The 21,492-nt window shown below is 42.5% G+C and overlaps 1 non-coding gene and 1 pseudogene across 1 annotated transcript; one reads left to right on the forward strand and one right to left on the reverse strand.

Annotated features, from left to right (window-relative positions):
• Nucleotides 1-14,621: 14,621 nt before the first annotated feature.
• LOC129469293 (U7 small nuclear RNA) lies at nucleotides 14,622-14,683 on the forward strand. Its single transcript, XR_008652982.1, has one exon. It is a non-coding gene; the product is annotated as a U7 small nuclear RNA (small nuclear RNA).
• A 4,963-nt stretch (nucleotides 14,684-19,646) lies between these two features.
• LOC129469056 (coiled-coil domain-containing protein 25-like) lies at nucleotides 19,647-20,691 on the reverse strand (annotated as a pseudogene).
• Between the last annotated feature and the right edge of the window lie 801 nt (nucleotides 20,692-21,492).

Here is a 21,492-nt window from a genome sequence, read left to right on the forward strand (position 1 = left end):
AGAGAGAGGAGGAGGCAGCTTCTGCACACTCAAGGAACTAAAAGACCAGAGCCTGGGATGGTGGGGTGGAGGGCATGATATCAGGTGGGAAAGGTAGGCAGAGGGCCACATCATGAGGGCACTGTAAGCCATCTGGAAGATTTGGGAGCTTTGAGAAGCTGCTGAAGTTACAACAGGAGAGTTACATGGTCACATCATTTTAGATAGTGCTCTGACACTAGGCCCAGGAGGGATTGATTGGAACCCAGGAGACCAGGAAGTTAATGTAGTAGACTACGGAAGTGTTGATAGTGGCTCTGTTCCTCCAATCCACTTGTCCAGGGTGGTTTTTTTTTTTTTTTTTTTTTTTGAGACAGGGTCTTGCTCTCTTACCCAGGCTGGAAGGCAGTGACATGATCATGGTTCACTGCAGCCTCAACCTCCCAGCCTCAAATGATCCTCCCACCTTAGCCTCCTGAGTAGCAGCTGGGAGTACAGGTGTACGTCACCATGCCCAGTTAATTTTTTTTTTTTTTTAAGAGACTGGGTCTTGCCAGTTGCCCAGGCTGGTCTCAAATTGCTGGACTCAAGCGATCCTCCTGCCTCGGCCTCCCAAATTGCTGGGATTACAAGTGTGAGCCACTACACCCAGCCTGGGGTGATCTTTCTTCAAAATAAACCTAAATTCTCTAGAGCTCCCTACCTAAATCACTGATGCTGCTAACAAGGTCCTTGACAAGGGGTCCATGCCTACCTCAAGTCAACCCTGACCTCCACATCAGCTCCTCACCTACTTACCATGGGCTCTTTTTCCTTGCCTCTGCTTTTGCTCATTGAGTTCTTTCTTTTCTCCATCTGGAGGCACCCACCAGTCCTTGTCAGAGGTCCTAGTTAAGCTTCATTCACCCAAATCCCCTATAGACAGAGTCCATAGTCCCCAAGTTCAGAAGTCAATTGGAATACACCCTGTAACTATAGTCAGGTATGTCTCTCTCTCCCAGTAGATGAAGATATTTGACACCACGGCCTGTACCCATTGTATTCCCAGAGCTAAGCAGTGGCTGTGCACACAGCTGACCTTACCAACCTCATGCCAAACCAGGGAGTTGATGCTTATAGGAATGAGGCTATGAGATCTGATTAGGAGAGTTCTTTGTGTACCCGTCACTATTCCAAACCAAAAGGTCACTCTCAAGAAGAATCTGACCAGGCGTCCTTTATGTGGTGTGGTATAATAAAAAATAAATACTTGGTCTTTGTCCTAGTTCCTGGCACAGAGCTTCTAAAACCATTGGAATATCCTGAGTGCTGTGTCTTGTTATTCATAATGAGCCCATTTTGACCGTACCTAAGTTTATGCTAAGCAGATGACTCAAAGTAGAACCACTAGCTCGCTTCAGGATGGGGGTTGGTCACCAGAGAAACCAACCACGTGATTAGAGGGTTGGGACTTCCAGCTCCCGCCTCCAATCCCTGAGGAGAGGAGGGGGTTGGAAATTGGGTTCAATCACCAACACCCAGTGGTTTAATCAGCCATGCCTAGGTAATGAAACCTCATATAAACACTCTCAATGCGGTTTGGGGAGTTTACAGGTTGGTGAACACATTGATGTGCTTGGAACACAGCATGCCTAGAGAGGAAATGGAAGCTCTCCGGCCCCTCTCCATTCCCACCTTGCCCTGTGCACCTCTTCCTATAATCTTTATAGCTAGGTTTGAATGCATTGTTTGGATAAGCAGGAACAAACTTCTCCTGTGGGGAGGATAGTTCATGAAAAACCAAACGGAATCTCAGTAACCTTGGTGTCTGGGTCAGCACCAGCTTCTGGCCCTGTCTTGTTTTGTAGGCGCGTCGGTCACTCACTCAGCACCTGCTTCTGTTCTTGGGAAAGTGCTGTTGCCAGCATGAAGGCAGTCAGGGCTTCCTGGGCTTCACATGGGCAGCAAGCTGGGGTGCCTGGGAATCAGGAGAGGCAGTGGGTTAGCACCCAAGGAAAGGACAGCACTCGATGGTGGTCAAAGTTAGGACACTCCAACCACTCGACACCTGAATGCTACCATTCAGAATCCAGGGGAAGGGGAGAAGTAATGGTTTTTGACCAAATTCAGCCCATTTTGAGGGGAGTGGTGGTGATATAAAACTATATAGATTCTCCATCACGCGCAGTGCCTCACGCCTGTCATTCCAGCACTTTGGAAGTCTGAGGCGGGTGAATTTCTTGAGCTCAGGAGTGCGAGACCAGCCTGGCCAATATGGCAAAACCCTGCCTCTACTAAAAACACAAAAATTAGCCAGATGTGCTGGTGGCTGTCTGTAGCCTTAGCTACTCAGGAGGCTGAGGCAGGAGAATCGCTTGAACTCAGGAGGCGGAGGTTGCAGTGAGCCGAAATTGTACCACCGCACTCCAGCCTGGGTGGCAGAGTGAAATTCCAACTCAAAAAACTAACTATGAGGCTGAGTGTGGTGGCTCACACCTATAATCCAAGCAATTTGGGAGGCCCAGGTGGGCGGATTGCCTGAGGTCAGGAGTTCAAGACCAGCCTGGCCAACATGGTGAAACCCTGTCTCTACTAAAAACAAGAAAATTAGCTGGACATGGTGGTGCACACCTGTAGTCCCAGCTACTTGGGAGGCTGAGGCAGGAGAATCACTTGAACTGAGGAGCCAGAGGTTGCAGTAAGCCAAGATGGCACTACTGCACTCCAGCCTGGGTGATAGAGTAAGACTCCATCTCAAAAAACAACCAAACAAACAGAAAAACTGCATAGATTCTCATCATATGTATAACAACATGCAACATAATTAGAAAGGGAAAGTGAAAAGAGCCCATCCAGGGCACACCTACTCTGTGTTGGGCCTAGTGCTAGGGAGATATTTCCACAGACATTTAGTTGTCACAAACTTGAGATAGAGATTATTTCCCCATTTTACCCAGGCCACCCAGGGAGGTCAAGCAATTTACTCACATTAGCAAAGTAATAACTGAGTATTTAATTTGTTGATTGAATATATAAAGCTCCGGTAACTATCTTTAGCAGTACAGCTTTTTTCTAAGGACCATATTATCCCCTTTGGAGGGATGCCCAGAAGTGACTGGATCAAAAGGTGTAAATACCAAAACAGTTATAATTATTGTATGCCATAATGCCTCTTTCATTAAATGCTCGAGAAACATTCGCATGTGATGTCAGTGATGAGCTCCAGTCTAGATGCAGGTCCCTGAAGGCAGCAGAAAGGCTTCGTATCTTTTCACGTGGCATTAAGTTTTGGAAATCGCTTTAGAAAGCTTTAAGTAGGTGAAATGAATGGGAGTGTGGGAAGCATCATTCTCCTGTATTTCTGAGGGGAGCAGTTAGACATCATAGTCACACTTAGCACAATTTGTATTTGCATTTACTTTTTATTTTTTTGAGACAGAGTCTCACTCTGTTACCCAGGCTGGAGTGCAGTGGTGTGATCACGGCTCACGGCAGCAGCCTCAAGCCTCAACCTCCTGGACCCAACCTCCTGCCTCAGCCTCCCGAGTAGCTGGGACTACTGCCTAGCGTGCACCACCACACCTGGCTAATTTTTCTATTTTTTTGTAGAGACGGGGTTTTGCCACATTGTCCAGGCTGGTCTCGAACTCCTGAGCTCAAGCGATCCTCCCACCTCAGCCTCCCAGAGTGCTGGGATTACAGGCATGAGCCACAGTGCCTGGCTGCATTTACATTTTTAAAAATATTCAAAAATAGAGGATGCATTTACTTTTTAAAACCCCTTCTCTCCAACCAAAGAAAGAGCATTTTGAAAGCTGGGGCCGTGTCAGTTTGCTTACCACTGTACTCCCATACCACTAAACAATGCCTTGGTATTTAGTAGACTTTTAATACCTGATGAATGAAATAGAGAAAACCTTCTTGCAAATAAAGTTGAAATGGAAAATTCTATTCTTAGCACATTGGGTCCCTGGGCTCCGCTACAGAGGCTGAATCACAGGCCGTGGGCTGCCAACATCGGAGGTGTATTTATACAGAGCAACAGCACAAGGAGGAGCAGTGAGCGTGAGTGTGGTGGCACAGGTGCTATATGCTGTACAGCTGCAGGATTCCCAAAGAAAAGAACAAACCCAGTTCAAGTTCGTCACTCTTAGCAACCACAGTCTCCGAGAGTCTTCCTTGATTCTTAACTGAGTCAGCGTTTGTATCATGGAGATTGTTTGAGGGACTAGAAGCTAAAACATTCTATCTGCCACTCAGTGACACTTTTCTTCACTGATAGCAGGAGGGACAGATGTCCAAGTCTGCCAAAACCTAGGGCTGCTTTTCTGCCTTACACCACAACCTCATAGGGCTGCATTTACCAGTGCCCTAAACTCTAGTCCCTTAGGTCTGGCAGGTTCCATATTCTAAGACAGTGGTCCTAAAATATGAAACTGCATCAGAATCATTGGAGGGCTCGTTACAACACAGGTTGCTAAGCCCTACTTCCAGGGTTGCTGATTCAGTCAGTCTTGAGTGAAGCCAAGAATGCTCGCTTCTAGCAAGTTCCCAGGTGATGTGGAAGAAGCTGGTCTGGGGACTATACTTTAAGAACCACTTTTTCCAAGAAAGTAATGACATGTTAAGAGGCAGTGGAAGCAGCCCATTCTGGGTGCAAACAACATGGAGGTGTGTTGTCTGGAGAGAATTTTAAAACAATAATAAAACAACTAAAAGGTCAGTCACTTTTGACCGGGTGCGGTGGCTCACGCCTGTAATCCCAGCACTTTGGAAGCCAAGGTGGGTGGATCACTTGAGCTCAGGAGTTCAAGACCAGCGTGGGCAAGGTTGAAAATCCTGTTTCTACAAAAAATACAAAAAAATTAGCTTGGCATGGTGGCATACACCTTTAGTCCCAGCTACTTGGGAGGCTGAGATAGGAGGATCACCTGAGCTCGGGAGGTCAAGTCTGCAGTGAGCCATGAACATATCACTCCAGCCTGGGCGATAGAGTGAAACTCTGTCTCAGAAAAAAAAAAAAAAAAAAAAAAAGCCGGGTGCAGTGGCTTATGCCTGTAATCCCAGCACTTTGGGAGGCTGAGGCAGGTGGATCACTTGAAGCCAAGAGTTTGAGACCAGCCTGGCCAACATGATGAAACTCTGTCTCTACTAAAAATACAAAAATTAGCCAGGCATGGTGGTGCATGACTGTAATCCCAACTACTCGGGAGGCTGAGGCACGAGAATCGCTTGAGCCTGGGAGGTGGAGGTTGCAGTGAGCCAAGATTGCACCACTGCACTCCAGCCTGGGCAACAGAGGGAGACTCTGTCTCAAAAAAAAAAAAAAAAAAAAAAGTCAATCACTTTTTATTATCATCATGCTCATGCAACTCTGAACAATATCAGTCACAAAACACTCCTGAAAAAAAATCTTTCAATTGTTTCTAAGTTGAAATAATTGCTATGGACACTCTTAAATATAAATCAAGTTAGCACATTTTATTACTTATCCTTAATAAACACTGTATTCTATATCAAAATTAATTTGGGAATCTTACTATACTGTTGGTCTCCAAGACACTTGGACTGAGCTACATATGCTTATTTAGAGGGCAAGTTCTTTTTTTTTTTTTTTTTTTTTTTTGAGATGGAGTCTCGCTCTGTCGCCCAGGCTGGAGTGCAGTGGCGCAATCTCGGCTCACTGCAAGCTCTGCCTCCCGGGTTCACGCCATTCTCCTGCCTCAGCCTCTCCGAGTAGCTGGGACTACAGGCGCCCGCCACCACGCCCGGCTAATTTTTTGTATTTTTAGTAGAGACGGGGTTTCACCGTGGTCTCGATCTCCTGACCTCGTGATCCGCCCGCCTCAGCCTCCCAAAGTGCTGGGATTACAAGCGTGAGCCACCGCGCCCGGCCGAGGACCAGTTCTTACTGATTCAGAACAGTTTGAGTTCCTTCAAGATCACTGTGGTCACAGTTTGCATCTCTAAGCCTTGTGTTACTACAGATTGCATTTAAACAACAGACTTAAAATGAAAGAGAATACGGTTGTATGTGATTTTTCTTTTCCAAGTCATCTTTTTTCCAGGGTAAAGTTTTAGATGAAGTTTCTAAGACAAAATATTTGCAAACAGTGGGACTTGGCCTTGAAAAATGTACAGTAAAATAGTAAGCTTTACAATTGTCACATGGATTTGGCAATTGTCTCCTAGACAAGACATCAAAAACACAGCAACCAAAGAAAAAAATAGGTAAATTAGATATTATCAAAATTAAAAGCTGTTATACATCAGACAACACTATTAAGAAAGTGAAAAGATAACCCACAGAATGGGAGAAAACATTGGCAAGTAATGTATCTGATAAGAATCTAGTATCCAGAATATGTAAAGAACTTTTTCAACTCAACAATAGAAAGACAATCTTATTAATATACACGCAAAGGACTTGAATAAACATTTCTCCAAAGAAGATAAACAAATGGCCAGCAAGTTACATGACAAGATCAACATTGGTCGTTAGGGAAATGCAAATCAAAACCACAATGAGATGCCACTTCACATCCATTAGATTGGCTATCCTAAAAAATTTAAAATAACAAGTGTTAGCAAGGATGTGGAGAAATTGGAACCCTTATACGTGGCTAGTGAGAATGTTAAATAATATTTTGATTTGCATTTCCCTAACGACCAATGTTGATCTTGTCATGTAACTTGCTGGCCATTTGTTTATCTTCTTTGGAGAAATGTTTATTCAAGTCCTTTGCCTGTATATTAATAAGATTGTCGCCGGGCGCGGTGGCTCACGCTTGTAATCCCAGCACTTTGGGAGGCCGAGGCGGGCGGATCACGAGGTCAGGAGATCGAGACCACGGTGAAACCCCGTCTCTACTAAAAGCACAAAAAATTAGCCGGGCGTGGTGGCGGGCGCCTGTAGTCCCAGCTACTCGGAGAGGCTGAGGCAGGAGAATGGCGTGAACCTGGGAAGCGGAGCTTGCCGTGAGCCGAGATTGCGCCACTGCACTCCAGCCAGGGTGACAGAGCGAGACTCCGTCTCAAAAAAAAAAAAAAAAAAAAAAAGATTGTCTTTCTATTGTTGAGTTGAAAAAGTTCTTTACATATTCTGGATACTAGATTCTTATCAGATACATTAGTTGCCAATGTTTTTCACTGTGGAAAATAATTGAGCTGTACCTCAAAAAGTTAAACATAATTACCATATGCCCCAGCATTTCCAACCTAAGTATATACCTAAAAGAATAGAAAACAAATGTTCACACAGCAACTTGTACACAAATGTTCATAGCAGCACCATACACAATAGCCAAAGGATGGAAATAACCCAAGCATCCATCAACAAATGAATGGATTTTAAAATGTAGTATATCAATATAGTGAAATATTACTCAGCCGTAAAAAGAAATGAAGCACTGACACATGTTAAAACATGGATGAGCTTTGAAAACATTACACTGAGTGAAAGAAGCCAGACACAAAAGGCCACGTATTATATGATTCCATTTTCGGTGACTGCTTAGGCTCAGGGTTTCCTTTTCGGGGGATGAAAATGTTCTGGAACTGTTACTGAAACACCAGGGGTTCTGTCTAGGTCCGCTGCTCACAGCACAGAAAGCCAATGACTGAGTAAAGGAAGGACAAGGCTTTAATCAGGTGCTGCGGCTGAGAAGATGGGAACTCAGTCTCAAATCCAACTCCCTGACTGACTAAAACTAAGGATTTATATAGCACGGGAGAAATGTAATGATGTGTAAGAAAACAGAAACTGCCGGGCACGGTGGCTCACGCTTGTAATCCCAGCACTTTGGGAGGCCGAGGCGGGCGGATCACGAGGTCAGGAGATCGAGACCACGGTGAAACCCCGTCTCTACTAAAAATACAAAAAATTAGCCGGGCATGGTGGCGGGCGCCTGTAGCCCCAGCTACTCGGAGAGGCTGAGGCAGGAGAATGGCGTGAACGCGGGAGGCGGAGCTTGCAGTGAGCCGAGATTGCGCCACTGCACTCCAGCCTGGGCGACAGAGCGAGACTCCGTATTAAAAAAAAAAAAAAAAAAAAAAAAAAAAAACAGAAACTGGAGAGGGGCAAGGAAGCAAACATGATGAATGAGGGGTCTGGCATCTCATTGTTGGAATGTGGTGATTTGGTGAGTTTCTATTCTTTGATACTTTTTTTTTTTTTTGAGAGGGCTGAAAATTATTTCCTGATGAAGAAACTCAGATAAAACAAATGTAAGTTTCAAGTCTTAAGACCAGAAGGGTCAATTCCTATTTATGCAATAAAACTATCTATGGGACTAATGGGTCGGTTCCAGAACCAGATAGTGATGAGGGTTGCACAACATTGTGAAAGTACAAAATGCCACTGAATTGCACACTTTAAAATGGTTACAATGGCAAGTTTTGTGTTGTGTGTATTTTGCCACAATAAAAAGAATTGTCCATTGGGCAGGACTTCTGGTGATGGTGGAATGAAGAGTTCACAAACTCTCTCATGAAAAACAACTATAAAACTGGACAGAATTGTCAAAGACAGACATCTCAGGCCTCCAGAAATTGACAATGCACACAAATTGAGAAGTGTTTATTCATGAAAAACTGCTGAACTTCAGGTAAGAACAGTGGGAATCTGTGGTGTTCTTGCCTGGTACTCTCACCTCTTCCCTCCCTGTCCAGTATGGATAGCACAGCCATGCTACCAGGGCAGAGCTGGTTGTCAAAAACAGCAGCTTTGCTGCTGCTGGAAAGGGCTGATTTGATTTAGAATAGAGAACAAAAAACATATGCCAAGTAATATTCTCAGTAAGAATATCAAGCTCAGTGGGAATTGAACTGGGAAACCCCATAGCTCTGCTAGCCTGAGGCTGCAGTCCTACTAGGCAGCCAAGCCAGAAATTTAACAAGGAGATCCTGGAAACAAAAAAACTGAAGAGGGACTGGATGAGCTCTCCCCACCTCCCTGGCTGGTTGGAAGGCTGCACCACACATGTACAGGCAAGGCCCAAGAGGGCTCTAGCTCTGCATACATTCCTGGCAGACTGGAGACTATCCACACTAAGGAAGTACCAGGAAAGCTCATTGGAAAGGAAAACCTGGGGAAAACTTGAAAAGTGCCCAGACTTTGAAAGCACTCCTCAACCCACACACAGATTCATAGGCAAAGAGTGGAAGGCTTGCTGGCACAAAGTGTTTGAGTAAAACCTCTGACTAATCATTGGTTTACCACTGAGATATTCAGAAACAAGGGTGCCCCCTAGAAAGCCAAGATTTAAAAAAAAATAAGAATTAGAAAACAAACAAACAAACAACAACAAAAAACACTTGAGACACACAACTCTAAAACACCACTAAGAGAGACATGTTCTGCAAATTTAATGTAGGCAAGTTTCTAAAAGGCGAAACAAATAATAAACAAACAAAAGAAATCAGCCAGGTGTAGTGGCTCGTGCCTGTAATCCCAGCATGTAAGGAGGCTGAGGTGGGAGGATCACTTGAGTCCAAAAGTTTGAGACCAGCCTGGGCAACATAGTGGTGATAGGGAAATGCTGGTAAAGGAAGGGCATAGTCCCTTTTATTTATTTATTTATGAGACAGAGTCTTGCTCTGTCACCCAGGCTGGAGCGCAATGGCGCGATCTCTGCTCACTGCAACCTCCGCCTCCTGGGTTCAAGCAATTCTCCTGCCTCAGCCTCCGGAGTAGCTGGGATTATGGGCGCCCGCCACCATGCCCAGCTAAGTTTTTGCATTTTTAGTAGAGATGCGGTTTCACCATGTTGGCCAGGCTGGTCTCAAATTCCTGACCTCGTGATCCACCCGCCTCGGCCTCCCAAAGTGCTGGGATTACAGGCGTGAGCCATCGCACCCTGCCCCAGCATAGTCACTTTTAAATGACACGGAATTGGGGGGAGGGAAGTGCTGGGTAAAGGAGGGTGTGGTCCCTGGCTAGGGCTCCACCCCCATGAACGAGGGTGAGGACAAGCATTTTTGTTTTCCTGCCCAAACGCTGTATTTCCGAAGACCACCCTGACCTGCCACGCCCCCATCCTGTGCCTATAAAAACCCTGAGACCCTAGCCGGCAAACACACAAGCTGCTGGATATGGAGAGGAGCAGATCGGTGGAAGAACACAGAGGCTGCTGAAGGTAGAGAGGGGCACATCAGCGGAGGAACACACGGGTGGCTGGATGTCAAGAGGCTGCACCGACAGGGACCGGCATGCCCGCAGTCCACCGACTGGCAGAACAATGCAGAGTGTGGCTCTCTGAGGAGAGCCTGGGTCGCTGAGTGCCCGACTCCGGGGGAAAGCCATCTCTCTTCTAGGTCCCCCATCTGCTGAGAGCTAGTTCCACTCAATAAAACCTTGCACTCATTCTCCAAGCCCACGTGTGATCAGATTCTTCCGGTACACCAAGTCAAGAACCCCAGGATACGGGTTACCCTATAACGCAAGCCACCTGTAGACGGCAAACTAAAAGAGCACCCTATAACACACAGCCATTGGGGCTTCAGCTGTAAACATTCACCCCTAGACACTGCTGTGGTGTCAGATCCCCACAGCCTCCCCGTCTGTACGCTCCCCTAGAGGTTTGAACAGCAGGGCGTTGAAGAAGTGAGCCACACCCCCATCACACGCCCTGTGAAGGGGGACAAGGGAACTTTTTCCGTTTCAGTGGGACCCCATCTTTACAAAACAATAATTAAATTAGTCAGGCATGGTGGCATGCACCTATAGTCCCAGGTTTTCAGGAGGCTGAGGTGGGAGGATTGTTTGAAGCCTGGGGGTGGGGGGTGAAGGCTGCAGTGAATAGTGATTCTGTCAATGCACTCCAGCCTGGCTGACAGAGGAGACCCTGTCTCAAAACGAAACAAAAAACTAACCAGCAATAAAAACAACCCTCAGGGGAAAAATTAGAATCCAGAATCACTACAGCATATTATTTTAAAATCCAGTTTTTGACAAAAATAATGAGACATGCAAAGAAACAGGAAGATGTGACTCATACTCAGAAAAAAAAACCCATCAACAGAAAATTGTCACTTTTCAAGACCAGGTGTTGCATTCAGCAAACAAAGACATCAAAACAGCTATTATAAATATGTTGCAAAATTTATAGTAACTATGTTTAGAGAAATAAAAAAATTTAATGTCAAAGACTCAACAAATAGTAAACTCAATAAAGAACTAGAAGCTATAAACAAGAATTAAATGGAAATTCTAGAGTCAAAAAGTACAATAACAAATGAAAAATTCACAAAATGAACTCAGCAGCAGACCTGAGATGTCAGAAGAAAGAATCAGTGAACTTGAAGATAGTAGAATAGAAATAATCTAATCTGAGGAAGAGAGAGAAAGGTGAAAGAAAGGGAATAGAACCTCAGAGATCTGTGGTATATCATGAAGCATACAGACCTATGTCAGAGTGTGATGTCTATGGAAGTCTCAGAAACATAAAAGAGAGAAAGGGGAAGAAAACATACTTGAGGAAATAAGGGACAAAAACTTTCCAAATTTGAAAATTTGAAAATTCCAAATTTGAAAATTCATCTACAGATTTAAAAAACCCAAGGAACTCCAAGTAAGAGAAACATAAAGAAATCCACAGTCATCAAACTGTGTTTTTTGTTATTTGTGTGTGTGTGTGTGTGTGTGGTTTTTTTTTTTTTGAGACAGAGTCTTGCTCTGTCACCCAGGCTGGAGTGCAGTGGTGTGATCTTGGCTCACTACAACCTCCACCTCCCAGGTTCAAGCAATTCTCCTGCCTCAGCCTCCCGAGTGGCTGGAATTACAGGAGTGTTCCACATAGAGAAATCCTGTCTCTACTAAAAATACAAAAATTAGCTGGGCACAGTGGTCCACACCTGTAATCTCAGCTACTGGGAAGGCTAAGGCACGAGAATCGCTTGAACCTGGGAGGCGGAGGTTGCAGTGAGCCAAGATTGTGCCACAGCACTCCAGCCTGGGCAACAAAGTGAGAATCTGTCTCAAAAAAAAAAAAATTCAATAGATACATTAATACAGTACACTTAAAAATGTTTTAACACAAAAGAAGGCAGTCAAGGAAGGGCAGAGAAACAGGACAGGATAAATATAGAAAACAAATAGAAAAATGGCAGTCATAAATCCAGCCATACCAATAAATACATTAAATGTGAACAGACTAGACAGGAAAAACAGACTGTCAGACTGAATGTTTTAAAAAGCAGGATTTAATTATATATTGTCTATCAGAGACACATCAAATTCAAAGACAGAAGTAGGTTGAAAGTAAAAGGATGATAAAAGATATATCACATGAACAGGAATCCTAAGAGAGCTAAATTGGCTGTATTAATATCAGACAAAATAGGCTTTAAGAAATATTACTAGAGATAAGTATAAAAAGTACTCCTACAACTGAGTAATAAGAAGACAAATGATCTAATTTAAAAATGGGTGGCCGGGCGCGGTGGCTCACGCCTGTAATCTCAGCACTTTGGGAGGCCAAGATAGGTGACTGACCTGAGGTCAGGAGTTCGAGACCAGCCTGGACGGCATGGTGAAATCCCATCTCTATTAAAAACACAAAAATCAGCTGGGCATGGTTGTGGGTGCCCGTAATCCCAGTTACTTGGGAGGTTGAGGCAGGAGAATTGATTGAACCCGGGAGGCGGACATTACAGTGAACCAAGATCACACCACTGCACTCCAGCTTAGGCAACAGAGCAAGACTCCATTTCAAAAATAAATAAATAAAAATAAAAATAAAATAAAAATGGTCAAAAAATTTGAGTAGACGTTTCACCAGAGGAGAGATGAAGAGACAAAGAATTGATGAGTAAATGAAAAGACGCTCAACATCTTTAATCATTCGGTATATGCATATTAAAACCGAAGCGAATATGCTACTCACGTCTGTAGTCCTAGTACTTTGGGAGGTCAAGGCAGGCGGATTACTTGAGCCCAGCAGTTAGAGACCAGCCTGGGCAACATGGCGAGACATGTCTCTGCAAAACACGCACACACACACACACACACACACACACGCACACACAAATTAGCCAGGCATGGTGGCACGTGCTCTGTTGTCCCAGCAACTTGGGAGGCTGAGGTGGGAGGATCGATTAAGTCCAGGAGAGTGAGGCTGCGGTGAGCCATGATCCTGCCACTGCACTTCAGCAAAAAAAGAAAATAAACTGCTGATGGGAATATAAAATGGTGCAACTACTTTGAAAAGAGTTCGACACCTACTAAAATTTTAACCCTAACTGTGACCCAGCAATTCCTCTCCTAGATATCTACCCAAGACAGATAAAAGTATATGTCCACACAAAGACTTGTCCATGAAATGTTCATAGCACAATTGTTCATAAATAGCTAAAATCTGATAATAATGCAATGTCCATCAAGTGGTGAGTGCATAAAGAAAATATCCGCATAATGGAATGCCACTCAGCAAATGTAAAAAGGACATGCTACACCATGGCTGAACTTCAAAAACACGTTGCTGAGTGAAAGAAGCTAATCACAAGAGACCACATATTGTGTGATTCCATTTTTACAAAACTTCCAAAAAGAGTCAAATCTATAGACAGTGAAAGCAGATCAATAGTTGCCTGGGGCTGGAGGTGGGAGCATGGACTGACTACAAATAGGATCAAGTAAACTTTTTGAGATGATGAAAATGTTCTGAAGCTGGATTGTGATTTATAGAGTTACTAAAGATCATTGAATTGTACATTTACAATGGATGCTCTTCATGATAGGTAAATTACAACTCAATAAAGCTGTTTAAAAATTAATCACTTTCAACTGCTATACAAAATTATGGAGGCAGGCATTAATTATGGAACAATAAAATGCAAGGAAATGGATATTTGCATAGATAAAAGAAGCCCAAAGAGGAATACTGAGAGAAACAACAAAAGATGCTGCTCACGCCTGTAATCCCATCACCATGGGAGGCCAAGGAGGATGGATCACTTGAGGCCAGGAGTTCAAGAAGAGCCAGCCAACATGGTGAAACCCCATCTCTACTGAAAATACAAAAATTAGCCAGCCGTGGTGGTGCACACCTGTAGTACCAGCTACTCAGGAGGCTGAAGTGGGAGAATCACTTGAACCCAGGAGGCAGAGGTTGCAGTGAGCGGAGATCATGCCACTGCACTCCAGCCTGGGCAACAGAGCGAGACTCTGTCTCAAAAATAATAATAAAAAAAGATGTCGGTCTTACACTACCAGAAGAAATAAAAATGATAATGCTTTTACGACTAAACTGTTTTCACAGAGGACTGGACACTCATTCTAAACAAATGGATCAAATAATGCTAATGTTCATCATGATTTAGCAAATTTCTGATTTTTGCAGGAGAAGTGAAACCCTTTTATTTGAACCAAATATGACATAAATACTTGATAAATTTTCTGGTGAATATATTTTAATGGAAATTTTTTAACTGAGGAGACATTTGAAAGTAACTTGAATAAGCTCCAATGAATAAATACACGGACAGAATTTTAATCTCTGGAATTTGTGAGATGGGGTTTTTATGAGTCTTTGACAAATTCGTCCTATGCTTAAGACTTTTCCTAAGTATTTGTATGTATGTTGCTTCATGTGAAAGAACCTTTTTAAATTTGAAATTAATAAAATGGGTTTTTCAATCAACTCTGAGTGAAGATAGAAAAATTTATCTGTTATAGCTTTTTAAGAATTTGTCTAGCAGGTTTTCCATTTTTTGCTAGAAAATCCCCCACAAAAAGAAAAAGAAAAATCTGTCTGTACTGTCTATTGAACATAAGGATGCAAAAAAGATAAATTTAGACACAGTCATTGACAAATTTGCAGAAGTTAAGGCTCAAAAATCATAATTGTAATATTAATTACCATGACAGACCAAATAAATAGAAGGTTTTTTCCTTTTTTCAAAAAAACACATTAAGGTAATTAAAACTATTCATTAATTACTCTTTTCCTTTTTGTATTGTAATATTCATTTATATTGGCATTTATTTATTTATTTATATAGACAAAAGTTCTTACTATCTGCTTTTTAATTTCTGGGACTTATTATTACTATTTTTTTTTTTTTTTGAGACACAGTTTCGCTCTTGTCACCCAGGCTGGAGTACAATGGCGCGATCTCGGCTCACTGCAACCTCCGCCTCCCGGGTTCAAGTGATTCTCCTGCCTCAGCCTACTGAGTAGCTGGGATTACAGGCACCTGCCACCACCCCCAGCTAATTTTTGTATTTTTAGTAGAGATGGGGTTTCACCATTTTGGCCAGGCTGGTCTTGAACCCCTGACCTCAGGTGATCCACCCGCCTCGGCTTCCCAAAGTGCTGGGATTACAGGTGTGAGCCACCATGCCCAGCCTATTATTATTATTATTATTCATTTTATTTCATGATTTTACTGAAAATGATTTTGTCATATGAAAAAGAGGGACAGTAAAAAAATTATCCATTCCAGGTGGCAAATAAGCTAGGTACTCACTTGGGTAAAAGTGAATGAAGAAATTCCTACACTTATGTATGTATTCAGTCATTCAGTCATTCAAGAAGTATTTACTAAGCAAATGTAATACACCAGGAAATATTCTAGGTGCTGAGGATACAGGAAATCCCATTCTCATCGAGTTTACATTCTAGTGATTCACTCAAGAATCCTGTATGGAGCTCTCTCATTCCATATAAGTGCAGTGGTGTGTTGGAGCTGGCTTGCATTGGTTTGTGAGAGCCAGGTGTGTGCATCTCTTTCCAACTCTCTATTCAGTTATGTTATGCTAGTAACTTCAAATTGGCCATGGTGGGAATATTTACACCATGGAGATAGGCAAAAGCTATAAATCAGGGCTTTTGTTTTGGAGTCAGTTGCTAAATATTTACCAGCCTACCACTACAAGTCACTCAGTCAGAGAGTTCTTCCCTGATTAATCAATTTACAGAAGCCTGCCCCAGTTATTCTGTCACATGCCCCTGTGTTATTTGCTTTATAGCATTTATTACTACTGGAAAGGCCCTTGTTCCATTGATTTATTCCACTGGTATTTATTGAGTGCCTACTATATGCCAAGAACTGTTAAAGTACTTGAGATCTAACAAAACAGAGATCTCTACCCTTGTGGGGCTTGCATTCTAGCAGGGGCAGATGGATTTTTAAAAACAATGAGCACAATAAGTAAATTATTTGGGGTGTAGATGGCGATAAGTTCTGTGAGGGGTGGAGAAAAAGTAGAGAAGGGCAAGAAGGATCTGAGTTAGGGACATGAGTGATGATTCTAAATGGAGAAGTCAGGGTGGGTCTCATTGAGAAGGTTATATGGGAATGCAGACTAGAAGTAGGCAAGGGAATTATCTGGATAAACAGTATTCCAGACAGAGGGAAAAGTCAGTGCCAAGAGCCCACACTGGCCTGGCCTGGCAAGTTCAAGGAACAGCAAGGCCAGCGTGGCTGAAGTGGAGTGAGCTGAAGCAAGTGGCTGGAGAGATGAGGTCAGATCATGTGAGACTTTGTAGGTGATTAAAAGACCAATGTGTTTGGGCTGTATCTGGGCTCTCTACCCCTTTAGGTTGGTCTGAATTAACTGTACTCCATTTGATTTCTGTAGTTGAACATTCAGTCATTGTATCTGGTATTTTATTCTTTTTTTTCAGAAGTATCTGGCATGTTCATGGACATTTACTCTTTCCTACGAACTTTAGGACTTATTAATCCAGTTACAACAAAAAATCCTGCTGAGTTTGTATTGGAATGAATTTAATTTGTAGGTTTATTTTGGGAGAGAAGTGATACCTTTATAATAGTAAGTATTCCCATCAGTATTTCTCCATTTATTATTTTATTTATATTCTTTTTATATATTTAAAAACATTTTGTATTGTCCTCTATGAAGGTCTAGTATATCCTTTATGAGATATAGTCCTAGATGCCTTAGAGTTGTTATCAACCCTGGGAATGGTATATTTTATGCCTAATACTCTCTTATTAGTTTAAATAGTTTTTCTCTATATTCTTTTGGATTTTCTCATTGACTGTAATATCACCTGCAAATATGGATAGTGTTCCCTTTTTCTGTGTTAACACTTCTTGTTTATTTCTCTTATTACATTGGCTAGGAGCTCCAGTATAATGGTGACTAATAGTGCTGATAGCAATCTTGTTCCTGACAGTGGAAATGCTTCCAAACTTTCAAGCATAAAGTTTATGTTTGGGGTAGATACCCTTTAACGGGTTGAAAAAGTACCCTTCTATTCCTAATTTGTTAAGGGTTTTTTTTTTAAATTATGACTCCACATTTAGTTTTGTTGAATGATGTGTTTTGCATTTTTGAGAGGATTGTATGATTTTTCTCCTTTATCAGTTAATTGGCAAATCACAAGGAAAGATTTCTTAATGTTAAATTATGCTTCTGTGAGTAAAGGGAAAATTAATATCAGGCTGGGGCTGATGCAAGCCTGCCTGACACTGACCTTGGTCTTCCACAATACTGTTTCCTTGGAAACTGCAGAGTTAACATAAAGAGGGGATGTTGTGTATGCTGACTACACGATTGTGTGGAACTGCGCATGGGTCTGGAGGCATTGTCAGTGAGCATACAGGTCATGAGCGTATGCAACTGGGAATGGTAGGAAATATTGGTGGGAAATAGAGGTTTCAGGTTATTTACTTGTTTACTTACTTACTTATTTATTTATTTATTTAAAGAGACAGGGCCTTGCCTGAGACCCAGGCTGGTCTCAGACTAGGCCCAGGAGATCCTCCTGCCTCAGCCTCCCAAAGTGCTGGGATTACAGGTATGAGCCACTGCGCCTGACTAAGGCTTTAGGTTCTATGAGTCAAAGTGATCGCTGCACACCTTGGCAGCTGTAAGTGCCCTGTGGATGAATGACAACAGGACATGTGTACTTGGGTAGTTGCTGGGCCACCTGGTGAGATAAAGATGCAGCATCTGCCATATCTTCTGCCTTGTATTCTAGGTTACAATTTATTTCTGTCTCATGAGTCCTGTTGTCAACTTGAACCTATAATCACAGCTGTAGTCTGTACCTTCTTTCAGGGATTATATTTAGCATAATTATGGGGCAGTATTTTAATTTTACCTCTAGGGGGCAGTCATGGATCATAAATTGGTATGCTGTTTTAAAAAACCATCTAGAATAAACTGAATGCCCTTTTAGGTTATGTACTTTTCTTTTTTTTTCATTTTACAGATGAAGAAACTGAGCCTTAGAAAATCTAAATAATTTGCTTAGTTCACATAACTTGTAAATAGCAAAAAGCAGATCTGGGATTTTTTTTTCAGATAAAAAATTATACTTTATTATAACTTTTAAAATTGCAGAACGTCAAGCTGAATATCATTAGACACGTACACAAAACCACTCATCTCTAAAGTCATCTTCTATACCCTCTCAAAATTTGGCCAATGAATCATGCCTCAGGGAATTTTCCAGTTCAACCCCATACACCAACATGGAATAATTGGAAACACTAGCCTTTTGGTTTTGTCCAGAGTTCCAAAGCGCTATTACAGGTGGAATATCTGCTGCAGGAGGTCATTCTTGCTGCTGTGGGTGTGAGTAAAATGTCCATCTGTATGCCTCTGGTCCTGCAGGCTTTGTTCTCTTTCTTCTTGTTTTGTCTTCTACAGGGGTTGCCTTACATACTGCAATCAAAAGACAGCTTCTGCTCAGAATCACAACAGATAGTGAGTGGTTCAAGTGAGAACTAATGTTATATAGTAAGTTACTGAATCTACAATGAGAAATTGAACTCTGGGGCCACACCTCAAATATGATTTCAAGGTAAAGAATATAATTACTTGGCTGGCTAGTGAAAGGCTTATTTCCTTCTAAAATCATAATTGCAATATGGACTTCTGCTTCATGCTGCATCCCAAGGAACAAATCAGGTAACCTACATCTCCCAAATGATCAACACAGCATTCCTTCCTATTTTACCCTCAATGCTGAGAAATTACTCCAGAGCCCAGAAGTTGTTGCATAGGTGGCTTGGGTTACTTGGTGCTCAGGCAACAACTGCCACAGGCCCCACCTTGATGAACACCATCAATTTCTTTAAATATGATGATACTAAGATGGAGGAGGCCCTGCTCAGAGGAAGCAAGGACGTAAAAGCTGGGACAGACTGCGCTGAGGGTCACTACACTAACAGACCCAGATGACACGATGGAATGCCGACAATCTTCTGAAAATCTTTTTCTTTTTTTTTTTTTTTTTTTTTGAGACAGAGTCTCGCTGTCGCCCAGGCTGGAGTGCAATGGCGCGATCTCGGCTCACTGCAGGCTCCGCCCCCCGGGGTTCACGCCATTCTCCTGCCTCAGCCTCCCGAGTAACTGGGACTACAGGCACCCACCACCTCGCCCGGCTTTTTGTATTTTTAGTAGAGACGGGGTTTCACTGTGTTAGCCAGGATGGTCTCGATCTCCTGATCTCGTGATCCGCCCGCCTCGGCCTCCCAAAGTGCTGGGATTACAGGCGTAAGCCACCGCGCCCGGCCGAAAATCTCTTTTTCAAAACCCATACGCCCTTTTTTCTAATCGGGAAATCAGGGACAGGGAAACATTCGCATAATTACCCACCAACATGTTCTTAACAGAAGTGAAGATTATTTTAAGAATATGAAAAGTGTTTCAAGACATCTGTTTTCAGGGATAGATCACAGCAACAGAAGTACTTTTCAGAGTTGGTTCATTTTAAAGTCAATCTCAAGAACAAGGGCAGCCAGCTTTCACAAGTTACCAAGACATATTCTGGCAAAAGCATTTTCGCTGTAAGTTATATGCTGTCAAGTTCAACTATTTTATGCATATCTGATCCTTTTCTGTCAGCAAAAAAGGTACAATTTTTTTAAACTCCAAAATTGATAATTTCTGGGTAGGATGAAGGTAGAATTTTGGTTGTATTTTATACTTCAGAACACAGATGAAACCAAAAGGTCTGCAATTGTCTCTACATTCACATCTTTCAAAGGTCCTTTTCTCCTTTCACACGAATTCAGTTGAATCATTGCCATCCTGATTTGAAGACATATTTTCAACTTTCATTAGTGGTAAATAGCTCCTAAGTTCATCCATTTCCCCCTTCCTCATCTCTTCTTTTTCTCTCCTTTTCATTTCCTGAATTTGGGCTTTTTTCTCATTCCTCTCTTCACGATCTCTGCATTCTTTCTCTGCTGCTAGGTCTGGGAATCACTCCACTTTGGTCTTTTCTAATCGGTTCAGGATCTCATTTACTTTTTTCTCCCATGTCACAATTTTTACATCCTTCTGCCTGTGAAAACCTATGTACCCCACAACCATGTCAGCTGTTTTCTTCAGGTTAGACCGTGGTGTATATACCACATGAACGTTCATCTTGCAGCCTTGAATGCTACTGGCTTTCACAAGGTGGGCACAGTCCATCAGCACTTCCTTTGGAATGTCTTCTACGTTATCTCCCAGATATCTTCAGGCCAGCCGTGCTTGATCAGATCTTCATTTTCATATTTATCCTTTCCCATGTAAATAGTGTAGGGGGATGAACTAATGCTGCTGCTGATGAAGTAGAACACCATGGTCCCGGCGGCAGTGCGGTGACTCCACAGCCCAGCAGCAGCACTCAATTCACCCAGGTCTGGGATCTTAACCTACATCTATTTGCCAATAAAGTACATGCTCTTAATACACACAGAGGAACGCCCTCTTTCTCTCTTCTTCCCTCCTTTCCCCTCTCTATCTCTTTTTCTCCTCGAAGCAGTCCAGCAAAGTGGTTAAATGCACTAATTCTGAAGTCAACCTCTTGACTAGGAAGGATTGGCCCATATGGGTACCTAAAGGTTAGAATGGCAGCAGGAAATTGATTCATATGAAAAATAAATTACCTACCATACCTACCAAAGTCTGGCTCAATGACTTACCAGCTGTGTGACCATGGGAAGGTTATGTAATTCCTCTATGGCACAGGCCCACCTGTAAAAGTGAGCTAATAAAGGACATTTTTGCTAAGCCTTGAGCATGTGTAGATGGACTTGCACCTTGCTTGGCTCTGAGCCTGGATGAGTAATAAAATGCAAAAACAATCAGTTAGGGTCCCAGAAGAAGGAACCAAAGCAACTGCTTCTGGGAAAATTGATCAGAATCAGAAAAAACCCATAACAAACAAACAAACAAACAAAAACCCCAACCTGATGAGGAACTTTTTGTGTTTGTGATTTGTGTCTCAACTGTTTATTTGGATTCAACTTCGTGGACTTACTGGGCCAATAAAATTTCAATAAAGCACAAATGGAATTGGGGATCAGTTCCGTTACAGCCAAATAATCCTGAGAGGACAAGCTAAAGACTTATTTAAACCAATCACCTCTCCTTATGAAACTGTGTGGCTTTTGCCCTTATAAGCCCACCCTTGCCTTTGGACTAGATGTCAGTCTTCATGAGACCTGCTCTTCCTTGTATACTACTCACCTAAAAGTAAACCCTTAATGCTTATATGAAAGAGTAGTCAACATCACTGATATCATAGAAATTCAAATCAAAACTACAATGAGATATCATCTCTC

Source organism: Symphalangus syndactylus, chromosome 12, assembly GCF_028878055.3.
Source record: "Symphalangus syndactylus isolate Jambi chromosome 12, NHGRI_mSymSyn1-v2.1_pri, whole genome shotgun sequence".
Taxonomy (NCBI): Eukaryota; Metazoa; Chordata; class Mammalia; order Primates; family Hylobatidae; genus Symphalangus; species Symphalangus syndactylus.